Raw genomic sequence first — 15,693 nt, 5'->3', positions numbered from 1 at the left:
ATTCATCACTTCCCCTGCAAAGCATGTTTACAGATACTAGCTAAACTGATTAATAAACGAATTTCCGCGAGTAAATTATAGGGGAACGAACATCAGCCTCTAATAGTATGGTTCCGTGTGAAGGTCAAATTCCACCCATCCATCACTGCCCCTGCAAAGCAGGTTTACAGATACTAGCTTAACTGATTAATAAACAAATTTGGGCAAGTAAATTATAGGGGAAAGAACATCAGCCTATAATAGTATAGTTCTATGTGAAGCTCAAATACCACCCATTCATCACTGCCCCTGCAAACATGTTTACAGATACTAGCTTAACTGCCTAATAAACTAATTTGCGCAAGTAAATTATAGGGGAAAGAACATCAGCCTATAATAGTATAGTTCCATGTGAAGCTGAAATTCCACCCATCCATCACTGCCCCTGCAAAGCATGTTTACAGATACTAGCTTAACTGCTTAATAAACAAATGTGCGCAAGTAAATTATAGGCGAAAGAACATGAACCTATAATAGTGCAGTTCCATGTGAAGCTCAAACACCACCCATTCGTCACTTCCCCTGAAAACCTTGGTTACAGATACTAGCTTAACTGATTAATAAACGAATTTCCGCAAGTAAATTATAGGGGAACGAACATCATCCTCTAATAGTGTGGTTCCGTGTGAAGGTCAAATTCCACCCATCCATCACTGCCCCTGCAAAGCACGTTTACAGATACTAGCTTAACTGATTAATAAACAAATTTGGGCAAGTAAATTATAGGGGAAAGAACATCAGCCTATAATAGTATAGTTCTATGTGAAGCTCAAATACCACCCATTCATCCCTGCCCCTGCAAACATGTTTACAGATACTAGCTTAACTGCTTAATAAACTAATTTGCGCAAGTAAATTATAGGGGAAAGAAGATCAGCTTATAATAGTATAGTTGTATGTGAAGCTCAAATTCCACCTATCCATCACTTACCCCTGCAAAGCATGGTTACAGATACTAGATTAACTGATTAATAAACAAATTTGCGCAAGTTATAAGGGAAAGAACATCAGCCTATCATAGTATAGTTCCATGTGAAGCTCTATTTCCACCCCTCCATCACTGCCCCTGCAAAGCGTGTTTACAGACACTAGCCTAAATGATTCATAAACAAATTTGCGCAAGTAAATTATAGGAGAAAGAACATCAGCTTAAAATAGTATAGTTCTATGTGAAGCTCAAATTCCACCTATACATCACTTGCCCTGGAGAGCACGTTTACAGATATTAGCTTAACTGACTAATAAATGGATTTGCACAATGAATGGGGAAAGAACATAAGCCTATAATAGTATAGTTCCATGTGAAGCTCAAATTCCACCCATCCATCACTGCCCCTGCAAAGCATGTTTACAGATACTAGCTTAACTGATTAATAAACAAGTTTGCGCATGTAAATTATAGGGGAAAGAACATCAACCTATAATATTATAGCTCTATTTGAAGCTCAAATACCACCCATTTATCACTTCCCCTGCAAAGCATGTTTACAGATACTAGCTCAACAAATTTGTGCAAGTAAATTATAGGGGGAAGAACATCAACCTATAATAGTATAGTTCTATGTGAAGCACGAATACCGCCCACCCATCACTTCCCCTGCAAAGCACGTTTACAGATACTAGCTAAACTGATTAATAAACGAATTTGCGCAAGTGAATTACAGGGGAAAGAACATCAGCCTATAATAGTATAGTTCCATGTGAAGCTCAAATACCACCCATTCATCACTTCCCCTGCAAAGCATGTCTACAGATACTAGCGTAACTGATTAATAAACGAATTTGCGCAAGTAAATTATAGGGGAAAGAACATCAGCCTATAATAGTATAGTTCCATGTGAAGCTCAAATTCCACCCATCGATCACCGCCCCTGCAAACATGGTTACAGATACTAGCTTAACTGATTAATAAACGAATTTGCGCAAGTAAATTATAGGGGAAACAACATCAGCCTATAATAGTATAGTTCTATGTGAAGCTCAAATACCACCCATTGATCACTGCCCCTGCAAACATGTTTACAGATACTGGCTAAACTCAATAATAAACGAATTTGCGCAAGTGAATTATAGGGGAAAAAACATCAGCCCATAATAGTATAGTTCTATGTGAAGCTCAAATACCACCCATTCATCACTTCCCCTGCAAAGCGTGTTTACAGATACTAGCTTCACTGATTAATAAACGAATTTGCGCAAGTAAATATAGGGGAAACAACATCAGCCTATAATAGTATAGTTCCATGTCAAGCTCAAGTTCCACCCATCCATCACTGCCGCTGCCAAGCATGTTTGCAGATACTAGCTTGACTGATTAATAAACCAATCTGCGCATGTAAATTATAGGGGAAAGAACATCAGCCTATAATGGTATAGTTCCATGTCAAGCTCAAGTTCCACCCATCCATCACTGCCGCTGCCAAGCATGTTTGCAGATACTAGCTTGACTGATTAATAAACCAATCTGCGCATGTAAATTATAGGGGAAAGAACATCAGCCTATAATGGTATAGTTCCATGTGAAGCTCAAATTCCACCCATCCATCACTGCCTCTGCAAAGCGCGAGCATGTTTACAGATACTAGCTTAACTGATTAGGAAACTAATTTGCGCAAGTAAATTATAGGGGAAAGAACATCACCCTATAATAGTATAGTTCCATGGGAAGCTCAAATACCACCCATTCATCACTTCCCCTGCAAAGCACGTTCACATATACTAGCTTAACTGATTAATAAACGAAGTTCCGCAAGTAAATTATAGGGGAAAGAACATCAGCCTATAATAGTATAGTTCCATGTGAAGCTCAATTTCCACACCTCCATCACTGCCCCTGCAAAGCGTGCTTACAGATACTAGCTTAAATGATTCATAAACAAATTTGCGCAAGTAAATTATGAGGGAAAGAACATCAGCTTATAATAGTATAGTTCTATGTGAAGCTCAAATTCCACACATCCATCACTGCCCCTGCAAAGCACGTTTACAGATACTAGCTTAACTGATTAATAAACGAATTTGCGCAAGTAAATTATAGGGGAAAGAACATCAGCCTATAATAGTATAGTTCAATGTTAAGCTCAAATACCACTCATTCATCACTTCCCCTGCAAAGCATGTTTACAGATACTAGCTAAACTGATTAATAAACGAATTTCCGCAAGTAAATTATAGGGGAACGAACATCATCCTCTAATAGTATGGTTCCGTGTGAAGGTCAAATTCCACCCATCCATCACTGCCCCTGCAAAGCACGTTTACAGATACTAGCTTAACTGATTAATAAACAAATTTGGGCAAGTAAATTATAGGGGAAAGAACATCAGCCTATAATAGTATAGTTCTATGTGAAGCTCAAATACCACCCATTCATCCCTGCCCCTGCAAACATGTTTACAGATACTAGCTTAACTGCTTAATAAACAAATTTGCGCAAGTAAATTATAGGAGAAAGAACATCAGCCTATAATACTATAGGTCCATGTGAAGCTCAAATTCCACCCATCCATCAATGCCCCTGCAAAGCATGTTTACAGATACTAGCTTAACTGATTAATAAATGAATTTGCGCAAGTAAATTATAGGGGAAAGAACATCAGCCTATAATAGTATAGTTCCATGTGAAGCTCAAATACCACCCATTCATCACTTCCCCTGCAAAGCATGTTTACAGATACTAGCTTAACTGACTAATAAATGAATTTGCGCAAGTAAATTATAGGGGAACGAACATCAGCCTATAATAGTATAGTTCCATGTGAAGCTCAAATACCACCCATCCATCACTTCCCCTACAAAGCATGTTTACAGATACTAGCTAAACTGATTAATAAACGAGTTTGCGCAAGTAAAGTATAGCGTAAACAACATCAGCCTATAATAGTATAGTTCTATGTGAAGCTCAAATACTACCCATTCATCACTTCCCCTGCAAAGCATGTTTACAGACACTAGCTTAACTGATTAATAAACAAATTTGCGCAAGTAAATTATAGGGGAAAGAACATCAGCCTATAATAGTATAGTTCCATGTGAAGCTGAAATTCCACCCATCCATCACTGCCCTTGCAAAGCATGTTTACAGATACTAGCTTAACTGATTAATAAACAAATGTGCGCAAGTAAATTATAGGCGAAAGAACATGAACCTATAATAGTGCAGTTCCATGTGAAGCTCAAACACCACCCATTCGTCACTTCCCCTGAAAACCTTGGTTACAGATACTAGCTTAACTGATTAAGAAACGAAGTTGCGCAAGTAAATTATAGAGGAAAGAACATCACCCTATCATAGTATAGTTCCATGTGAAGCCCAAATTCCACCCATCCATCACTGCCCCTGCAAAGCATGTTCACAGATACTAGCTTAACTGATTAATAAATAAATTTGCGCAAGTAAATTATAGGGGAAAGAACATCAGCCTATAATAGTATAGTTCCATGTGAAGCTCAAATACCACCCATTCATCACTTCCCCTGCAAAGCATGTTTACAGATACTAGCTTAACTGACTAATAAACGGATTTGCGCAATAATTGGGGAAAGAACATCAGCCTATAATAGTATAGTTCTATGTGAAGCTCAAATACCACCCATCCATCACTTCCCCTACAAAGCATGTTTACAGATACTAGCTAAACTGATTAATAAACGAGTTTGCGCAAGTAAAGTATAGCGTAAACAACGTCAGCCTATAATAGTATAGTTCTATGTGAAGCTCAAATACTACCCATTCATCACTTCCACTGCAAAGCATGTTTGCAGATACTAGCTTAACTGATTAATAAACGAATTTGCGCAAGTAAATTATAGGGGAAAGAACATCAGCTTATAATAGTATAGTTCTATGTGAAGCTCAAATTCCACCCATTCATCACTGCCCCTGCAAAGCATGTTTACAGATACTAGCTTAACTGATTAATAAACAAATTTGCGCAAGTAAATTATAGGGGAAAGAACATCAGCCTATAATAGTATAATTCCATGTGAAGCTCAAATTCCACCCATCCATCACTGCCCCTGCAAAGCACGTTTACAGATACTAGCTTAACTGATTAATAAACGAATTTGGGCAAGTAAATTACAGGGGAAAGAACATAAGCCTATAATAGTATAGTTCTATGTGAAGCTCCAATTCCACCCATCCATCACCGCCCCTGCAAACATGGTTACAGATACTAGCTTAACTGATTAATAAACGAATTTGCGCAAGTAAATTATAGGGGAAACAACATCAGCCTATAATAGTATAGTTCTATGTGAAGCTCAAATACCACCCATTCATCACTGCCCCTGCAAACATGTTTACAGATACTAGCTAAACTCAATAATAAACGAATTTGCGCAAGTGAATTATAGGGAAAAAAACATCAGCCCATAATAGTATGGTTCTATGTGAAGCTCAAATACCACCCATTCATCACTTCCCCTGCAAAGCGTGTTTACAGATACTAGCTTCACTGATTAATAAACGAATTTGCGCAAGTAAATTATAGGGGAAACAACATCAGCCTATAATAGTATAGTTCCATGTCAAGCTCAAATTCCACCCATCCATCACTGCCGCTGCCAAGCATGTTTACAGATACTAGCTTGACTGATTATTAAACGAATTTGCGCAAGTAAATTATAGGGGAAAGAACATCAGCCTATAATAGTATAGTTCAATGTTAAGCTCAAATACCACTCATTCATCACTTCCCCTGCAAAGCATGTTTAGAGATACTAGCTAAACTGATTAATAAACGAATTTCCGCAAGTAAATTATAGGGGAACGAACATCAGCCTCTAATAGTATGGTTCCGTGTGAAGGTCAAATTCCACCCATCCATCACTGCCCCTGCAAAGCACGTTTACAGATACTAGCTTAACTGATTAATAAACAAATTTGCGCAAGTAAATTATAGGGGAAAGAACATCAGCCTATAATAGTATAGTTCCATGTGAAGCTGAAATTCCACCCATTCATCACTGCCCCTGCAAAGCATGCATACAGATACTAGCTTAACTGATTAATAAACAAATGTGCGCAAGTAAATTATAGGCGAAAGAACATGAACCTATAATAGTACAGTTCCATGTGAAGCTCAAACACCACCCATTCGTCACTTCCCCTGAAAACCTTGGTTACAGATACTAGCTTAACTGATTAATAAACGAAGTTGCGCAAGTAAATTATAGAGGAAAGAACATCAGCCTATCATAGTATAGTTCCATGTGAAGCCCAAATTCCACCCATCCATCACTGCCCCTGCAAAGCATGTTTACAGATACTAGCTTAACTGATTAATAAATGAATTTGCGCAAGTAAATTATAGGGGAAAGAACATCAGCCTATAATAGTATAGTTCCATGTGAAGCTCAAATTCCACCCATCCATCACGGCCCCTGCAAATCCCGTTTACAGATACTAGCTAAACTGATTAATAAACGAATTTGCGCAAGTGAATTACAGGGGAAAGAACATCAGCCTATAATAGTATAGTTCCATGTGAAGCTCAAATACCACCCATTCATCACTTCGCCTGCAAAGCATGTCTACAGATACTAGCGTAACTGATTAATAAACGAATTTGCGCAAGTAAATTACAGGGGAAAGAACATCAGCCTATAATAGTATAGTTCCATGTGAAGCTCAAATACCACCCATTCATCACTTCCCCTGCAAAGCATGTATACAGATACTAGCTTAACTGATTAATAAACGAATTTACGCAAGTAAATTATAGGGGAAAGAACATCAGCTTATAATAGTATAGTTCTATGTCAAGCTCAAATTCCACCCATCCATCACTGCACCTGCAAAGCGTGTTTACAGATACTAGCTTAATTGATGCATAAACAAATTTGCGCAAGTAAATTATTGGGGAAAGAACATAAGCCTATAATAGTATAGTTCTATGTGAAGCTCCAATTCCACCCATCCATGACTGCCCCTGCGAAGCATGTTTACAGATACTAGCTTAACTGATTAATAAACGAATTTGCGCAAGTAAATTATAGGGGAAGGAACATCAGCTTATAATAGTATAGTTCTATGTGAAGCTCAAATTCCACCCATTCATCACTGCCCCTGCAATGCATGTTTACACATACTAGCTTAACTGATTAATAAACGAATTTCCGCAAGTAAATTATAGGGGAAAGAACATCAACCTATAATAGTATAATTCCATGTGAAGCTCAAATTCCACCCATCCATCACGGCCCCTGCAAATCACGTTTACAGATACTAGCTAAACTGATTAATAAACGAATTTGCGCAAGTGAATTACAGGGGAAAGAACATCAGCCTATAATAGTATAGTTCCATGTGAAGCTCAAATACCACCCATTCATCACTTCCCCTGCAAAGCATGTCTACAGATACTAGCGTAACTGATTAATAAACGAATTTGCGCAAGTAAATTATAGTGGAAAGAACATCAGCCTATAATAGTATAGTTCCATGTGAAGCTCAAATTCCACCCATCCATCACCGCCCCTGCAAACATGGTTACAGATACTAGCTTAACTGATTAATAAACGAATTTGCGCAAGTAAATTATAGGGGAAACAACATCAGCCTATAATAGTATAGTTCCATGTCAAGCTCAAATTCCACCCATCCATCACTGCCGCTGCCAAGCATGTTTACAGATACTAGCTTGACTGATTATTAAACGAATTTGCGCAAGTAAATTATAGGGGAAAGTACATCAGCCTATGATAGTATAGTTCAATGTTAAGCTCAAATACCACTCATTCATCACTTCCCCTGCAAAGCATGTTTACAGATACTAGCTAAACTGATTAATAAACGAATTTCCGCGAGTAAATTATAGGGGAACGAACATCAGCCTCTAATAGTATGGTTCCGTGTGAAGGTCAAATTCCACCCATCCATCACTGCCCCTGCAAAGCAGGTTTACAGATACTAGCTTAACTGATTAATAAACAAATTTGGGCAAGTAAATTATAGGGGAAAGAACATCAGCCTATAATAGTATAGTTCTATGTGAAGCTCAAATACCACCCATTCATCCCTGCCCCTGCAAACATGTTTACAGATACTAGCTTAACTGCTTAATAAACTAATTTGCGCAAGTAAATTATAGGGGAAAGAAGATCAGCTTATAATAGTATAGTTGTATGTGAAGCTCAAATTCCACCTATCCATCACTTACCCCTGCAAAGCATGGTTACAGATACTAGATTAACTGATTAATAAACAAATTTGCGCAAGTTATAAGGGAAAGAACATCAGCCTATCATAGTATAGTTGCATGTGAAGCTCTATTTCCACCCCTCCATCACTGCCCCTGCAAAGCGTGTTTACAGACACTAGCCTAAATGATTCATAAACAAATTTGCGCAAGTAAATTATAGGAGAAAGAACATCAGCTTAAAATAGTATAGTTCTATGTGAAGCTCAAATTCCACCTATACATCACTTGCCCTGGAGAGCACGTTTACAGATATTAGCTTAACTGACTAATAAATGGATTTGCACAATAAATCGGGAAAGAACATAAGCCTATAATAGTATAGTTCCATGTGAAGCTCAAATTCCACCCATCCATCACTGCCCCTGCAAAGCATGTTTACAGATACTAGCTTAACTGATTAATAAACAAGTTTGCGCATGTAAATTATAGGGGAAAGAACATCAACCTATAATATTATCGCTCTATTTGAAGCTCAAATACCACCCATTTATCACTTCCCCTGCAAAGCATGTTTACAGATACTAGCTCAACAAATTTGTGCAAGTAAATTATAGGGGGAAGAACATCAACCTATAATAGTATAGTTCTATGTGAAGCACGAATACCGCCCACCCATCACTTCCCCTGCAAAGCACGTTTACAGATACTAGCTAAACTGATTAATAAACGAATTTGCGCAAGTGAATTACAGGGGAAAGAACATCAGCCTATAATAGTATAGTTCCATGTGAAGCTCAAATACCACCCATTCATCACTTCCCCTGCAAAGCATGTCTACAGATACTAGCGTAACTGATTGATAAACGAATTTGCGCAAGTAAATTATAGGGGAAAGAACATCAGCCTATAATAGTATAGTTCCATGTGAAGCTCAAATTCCACCCATCCATCACCGCCCCTGCAAACATGGTTACAGATACTAGCTTAACTGATTAATAAACGAATTTGCGCAAGTAAATTATAGGGGAAACAACATCAGCCTATAATAGTATAGTTCTATGTGAAGCTCAAATACCACCCATTGATCACTGCCCCTGCAAACATGTTTACAGATACTGGCTAAACTCAATAATAAACGAATTTGCGCAAGTGAATTATCGGGGAAAAAACATCAGCCCATAATAGTATAGTTCTATGTGAAGCTCAAATACCACCCATTCATCACTTCCCCTGCAAAGCGTGTTTACAGATACTAGCTTCACTGATTAATAAACGAATTTGCGCAAGTAAATATAGGGGAAACAACATCAGCCTATAATAGTATAGTTCCATGTCAAGCTCAAATTCCACCCATCCATCACTGCCGCTGCCAAGCATGTTTGCAGATACTAGCTTGACTGATTAATAAACCAATCTGCGCATGTAAATTATAGGGGAAAGAACATCAGCCTATAATGGTATAGTTCCATGTGAAGCTCAAATTCCACCCATCCATCACTGCCTCTGCAAAGCGCGAGCATGTTTACAGATACTAGCTTAACTGATTAGGAAACTAATTTGCGCAAGTAAATTATAGGGGAAAGAACATCACCCTATAATAGTATAGTTCCATGGGAAGCTCAAATACCACCCATTCATCACTTCCCCTCCAAAGCACGTTCACATATACTAGCTTAACTGATTAATAAACGAAGTTCCGCAAGTAAATTATAGGGGAAAGAACATCAGCCTATAATAGTATAGTTCCATGTGAAGCTCAATTTCCACACCTCCATCACTGCCCCTGCAAAGCGTGCTTACAGATACTAGCTTAAATGATTCATAAACAAATTTGCGCAAGTAAATTATAGGGGAAAGAACATCAGCTTATAATAGTATAGTTGTATGTGAAGCTCAAATTCCACCTATCCATCACTTACCCCTGCAAAGCATGGTTACAGATACTAGATTAACTGATTAATAAACAAATTTGCGCAAGTAAATTATAGGGGAAACAACATCAGCCTATAATAGTATAGTTCTATGTGAAGCTCAAATACCACCCATTCATCACTGCCCCTGCAAACATGTTTACAGATACTAGCTAAACTCAATAATAAACGAATTTGCGCAAGTGAATTATAGGGGAAAAAACATCAGCCCATAATAGTATAGTTCTATGTGAAGCTCAAATACCACCCATTCATCACTTCCCCTGCAAAGCGTGTTTACAGATACTAGCTTCATTGATTAATAAACGAATTTGCGCAAGTAAATTATAGGGGAAACAACATCAGCCTATAATAGTATAGTTCCATGTCAAGCTCAAATTCCACCCATCCATCACTGCCGCTGCCAAGCATGTTTACAGATACTAGCTTGACTGATTATTAAACGAATTTGCGCAAGTAAATTATAGGGGAAAGAACATCAGCCTATAATAGTATAGTTCAATGTTAAGCTCAAATACCACTCATTCATCACTTCCCCCGCAAAGCATGTTTACAGATACTAGCTAAACTGATTAATAAACGAATTTCCGCAAGTAAATTATAGGGGAACGAACATCAGCCTCTAATATTATGGTTCCGTGTGAAGGTCAAATTCCACCCATCCATCACTGCCCCTGCAAAGCACGTTTACAGATACTAGCTTAACTGATTAATAAACAAATTTGGGCAAGTAAATTATAGGGGAAAGAACATCAGCCTATAATAGTATAGTTCTATGTGAAGATCAAATACCACCCATTCATCACTGCCCCTGCAAACATGTTTACAGATACTAGCTTAACTGGTTAATAAACTAATTTGCGCAAGTAAATTATAGGGGAAAGAACATCAGCTTATAATAGTATAGTTGTATGTGAAGCTCAAATTCCACCTATCCATCACTTACCCCTGCAAAGCATGGTTACAGATACTAGATTAACTGATTAATAAACAAATTTGCGCAAGTTATAAGGGAAAGAACATCAGCCTATAATAGTATAGTTCCATGTGAAGCTCTATTTCCACCCCTCCATCACTGCCCCTGCAAAGCGTGTTTACAGACACTAGCCTAAATGATTCATAAACAAATTTGCGCAAGTAAATTATAGGAGAAAGAACATCAGCCTATAATAGTAGAGTTCCATGTGAAGCTCAAGTTCCACCCATCCATCACTGCCTATGCAATGCTCGTTTACAGATACTAGCTTTTCTGCTTAATAAACAAATTTAGGCAAGTAAATTATAGGGGAAACAACATCGGCCTATAATAGTATAGTTCTATGTGAAGCTCAAATTCCACCCATCCACCACTGCCCTTGCAAAGCGTGGTTACAGATACTAGCTTAACTGATTCATAAACGAATTTGCGCAAGTAAATTATAAGGGAAAGTACAGCAGCCTATAATAGTATAGTTCTATGTGAAGCTCAAATACCACCCATTCATCACTGCCCCTGCAAACATGTTTACAGATACTAGCTAAACTCAATAATAAACGAATTTGCGCAAGTGAATTATAGGGGAAAAAACATCAGCCCATAATAGTATAGTTCTATGTGAAGCTCAAATACCACCCATTCATCACTTCCCCTGCAAAGCGTGTTTAAAGGTACTAGCTTCACTGAATAATAAACGAATTTGCGCAAGTAAATTATAGGGGAAACAACATCAGCCTATAATAGTATAGTTCCATGTCAAGCTCAAATTCCACCCATCCATCACTGCCGCTGCCAAGCATGTTTACAGATACTAGCTTGACTGATTATTAAACGAATTTGCGCAAGTAAATTATAGGGGAAAGAACATCAGCCTATAATAGTATAGTTCAATGTTAAGCTCAAATACCACTCATTCATCACTTCCCCTGCAAAGTATGTTTACAGATACTAGCTAAACTGATTAATAAACGAATTTCCGCAAGTAAATTATAGGGGAACGAACATCAGCCTCTAATAGTATGGTTCCGTGTGAAGGTCAAATTCCACCCATCCATCACTGCCACTGCAAAGCACGTTTACAGATACTAGCTTAACTGATTAATAAACAAATTTGGGCAAGTAAATTATAGGGGAAAGAACATCAGCCTATAATAGTATAGTTCTATGTGAAGCTCAAATACCACCCATTCATCACTGCCCCTGCAAACATGTTTACAGATACTAGCTTAACTGCTTAATAAACTAATTTGCGCAAGTAAATTATAGGGGAAAGAACATCAGCTTATAATAGTATAGTTGTATGTGAAGCTCAAATTCCACCTATCCATCACTTACCCCTGCAAAGCATGGTTACAGATACTAGATTAACTGATTAATAAACAAATTTGCGCAAGTTATAAGGGAAAGAACATCAGCCTATAATAGTATAGTTCCATGTGAAGCTCTATTTCCACCCCTCCATCACTGCCCCTGCAAAGCGTGTTTACAGACACTAGCCTAAATGATTCATAAACAAAGTTGCGCAAGTAAATTATAGGAGAAAGAACATCAGCCTATAATAGTAGAGTTCCATGTGAAGCTCAAGTTCCACCCATCCATCACTGCCTATGCAATGCTCGTTTACAGATACTAGCTTTTCTGCTTAATAAACGAATTTGCGCAAGTAAATTATAGGGGTAAGAACATCAGCTTAAAATAGTATAGTTCTATGTGAAGCTCAAAATCCACCCATGCATCACTGCCCCTGCAAAGCATGTTTAAGATACTAGCTTAACTGATTAATAAACAAATTTAGGCAAGCAAATTATAGGGGAAACAACATCGGCCTATAATAGTATAGTTCTATGTGAAGCTCAAATTCCACCCATCCACCACTGCCCTTGCAAAGCGTGGTTACAGATACTAGCTTAACTGATTCATAAACGAATTTGCGCAAGTAAATTATAAGGGAAAGTACAGCAGCCTATAATAGTATAGTTCTATGTGAAGTTCAAAAGTACCCACACATCACTTCCCCTGCAAAGCACGTTTACATATACTAGCCTAACTGATTAATAAACGAAGTTCCGCAAGTAAATTATAGGGGAAAGAACATCAACCTATAATAGTATAGTTTCATGTGAAGCTCAAATTCCACCTATACATCACTTGCCCTGGAGAGCACATTTACAGATATTAGCTTAACTGACTAATAAATGGATTTGCACAATAATTGGGGAAAGAACATAAGCCTATAATAGTATAGTTCCATGTGAAGCTCAAATTCCACCCATCCATCACTGCCCCTGCAAAGCATGTTTACAGATACTAGCTTAACTGATTAATAAACAAGTTTGCGCATGTAAATTATAGGGGAAAGAACATCAACCTATAATATTATAGCTCTATTTGAAGCTCAAATACCACCCATTTATCACTTCCCCTGCAAAGCATGTTTACAGATACTAGCTTAACAAATTTGCGCAAGTAAATTATAGGGGAAAGAACATCAACCTATAATAGTGTAGTTCTATTTGAAGCTCAAATACCACCCATTTATCACTTCCCCTGCAAAGCATGTTTACAGATACTAGCTCAACAAATTTGTGCAAGTAAATTATAGGGGGAAGAACATCAACCTATAATAGTATAGTTCTATGTGAAGCACGAATACCGCCCACCCATCACTTCCCCTGCAAAGCACGTTTACAGATACTAGCTAAACTGATTAATAAACGAATTTGCGCGAGTGAATTACAGGGGAAAGAACATCAGCCTATAATAGTATAGTTCCATGTGAAGCTCAAATACCACCCATTCATCACTTCCCCTGCAAAGCATGTCTACAGATACTAGCGTAACTGATTAATAAACGAATTTACGCAAGTAAATTATAGCGGAAAGAACATCAGCTTATAATAGTATAGTTCTATGTGAAGCTCAAATTCCACCCATTCATCACTGCCCCTGCAATGCATGTTTACAGATACTAGCTTAACTGATTAATAAACGAATTTCCGCAAGTAAATTATAGGGGAAAGAACATCAACCTATAATAGTATAATTCCATGTGAAGCTCAAATCCCACCCATCCATCACGGCCCCTGCAAAGCACGTTTACAGATACTAGCTAAACTGATTAATAAACGAATTTGCGCAAGTGAATTACAGGGGAAAGAACATCAGCCTATAATAGTATAGTTCCATGTGAAGCTCAAATACCACCCATTCATCACTTCCCCTGCAAAGCATGTCTACAGATACTAGCGTAACTGATTAATAAACGAATTTGCGCAAGTAAATTATAGGGGAAAGAACATCAGCCTATAATAGTATAGTTCCATGTGAAGCTCAAATTCCACCCATCCATCACCGCCCCTGCAAACATGGTTACAGATACTAGCTTAACTGATTAATAAACGAATTTGCGCAAGTAAATTATAGGGGAAACAACATCAGCCTATAATAGTATAGTTCTATGTGAAGCTCAAATACCACCCATTCATCACTGCCCCTGCAAACATGTTTACAGATACTAGCTAAACTCAATAATAAACGAATTTGCGCAAGTGAATTATAGGGGAAATAACATCAGCCCATAATAGTATAGTTCTATGTGAAGCTCAAATACCACCCATTCATCACTTCCCCTGCAAAGCGTGTTTACAGATACTAGCTTCATTGATTAATAAACGAATTTGCGCAAGTAAATTATAGGGGAAACAACATCAGCCTATAATAGTATAGTTCCATGTCAAGCTCAAATTCCACCCATCCATCACTGCCGCTGCCAAGCATGTTTACAGATACTAGCTTGACTGATTATTAAACGAATTTGCGCAAGTAAATTATAGGGGAAAGAACATCAGCCTATAATAGTATAGTTCAATGTTAAGCTCAAACACCACTCATTCATCACTTCCCCTGCAAAGCATGTTTACAGATACTAGCTAAACTGATTAATAAACGAATTTCCGCAAGTAAATTATAGGGGAACGAACATCAGCCTCTAATAGTATGGTTCCGTGTGAAGGTCAAATTCCACCCATCCATCACTGCCCCTGCAAAGCACGTTTACAGATACTAGCTTAACTGATTAATAAACAAATTTGGGCAAGTAAATTATAGGGGAAAGAACATCAGCCTATAATAGTATAGTTCTATGTGAAGCTCAAATACCACCCATTCATCACTGCCCCTGCAAACATGTTTACAGATACTAGCTTAACTGCTTAATAAACTAATTTGCGCAAGTAAATTATAGGGGAAAGAACATCAGCTTATAATAGTATAGTTGTATGTGAAGCTCAAATTCCACCTATCCATCACTTACCCCTGCAAAGCATGGTTACAGATACTAGATTAACTGATTAATAAACAAATTTGCGCAAGATATAAGGGAAAGAACATCAGCCTATAATAGTATAGTTCCATGTGAAGCTCTATTTCCACCCCTCCATCACTGCCCCTGCAAAGCGTGTTTACAGACACTAGCCTAAATGATTCATAAACAAATTTGCGCAAGTAAATTATAGGAGAAAGAACATCAGCCTATAATAGTAGAGTTCCATGTGAAGCTCAAGTTCCACCCATCCATCACTGCCTATGCAATGCTCGTTTA

At 37.8% G+C, this 15,693-nt stretch overlaps 1 protein-coding gene and 1 long non-coding RNA gene across 5 annotated transcripts in view; one reads left to right on the top strand and one right to left on the bottom strand.

Moving 5' to 3' along the window:
• LOC142559826 (uncharacterized) overlaps window positions 1-15,693 on the top strand; it is a 234,727-nt gene that overhangs the window by 86,457 nt on the left and 132,577 nt on the right. The window lies entirely within an intron of this gene.
• Window positions 1-15,693, bottom strand: part of LOC142559806 (uncharacterized) — a 99,604-nt gene that overhangs the window by 39,694 nt on the left and 44,217 nt on the right. The window lies entirely within an intron of this gene.

Source organism: Dermacentor variabilis, chromosome 10 (assembly GCF_050947875.1).
Source record: "Dermacentor variabilis isolate Ectoservices chromosome 10, ASM5094787v1, whole genome shotgun sequence".
NCBI classification, from domain to species: Eukaryota; Metazoa; Arthropoda; class Arachnida; order Ixodida; family Ixodidae; genus Dermacentor; species Dermacentor variabilis.
The sequence above is the reverse complement of the archived record's forward strand: the minus strand, read 5'-3'. Positions and strand labels throughout refer to the sequence as shown.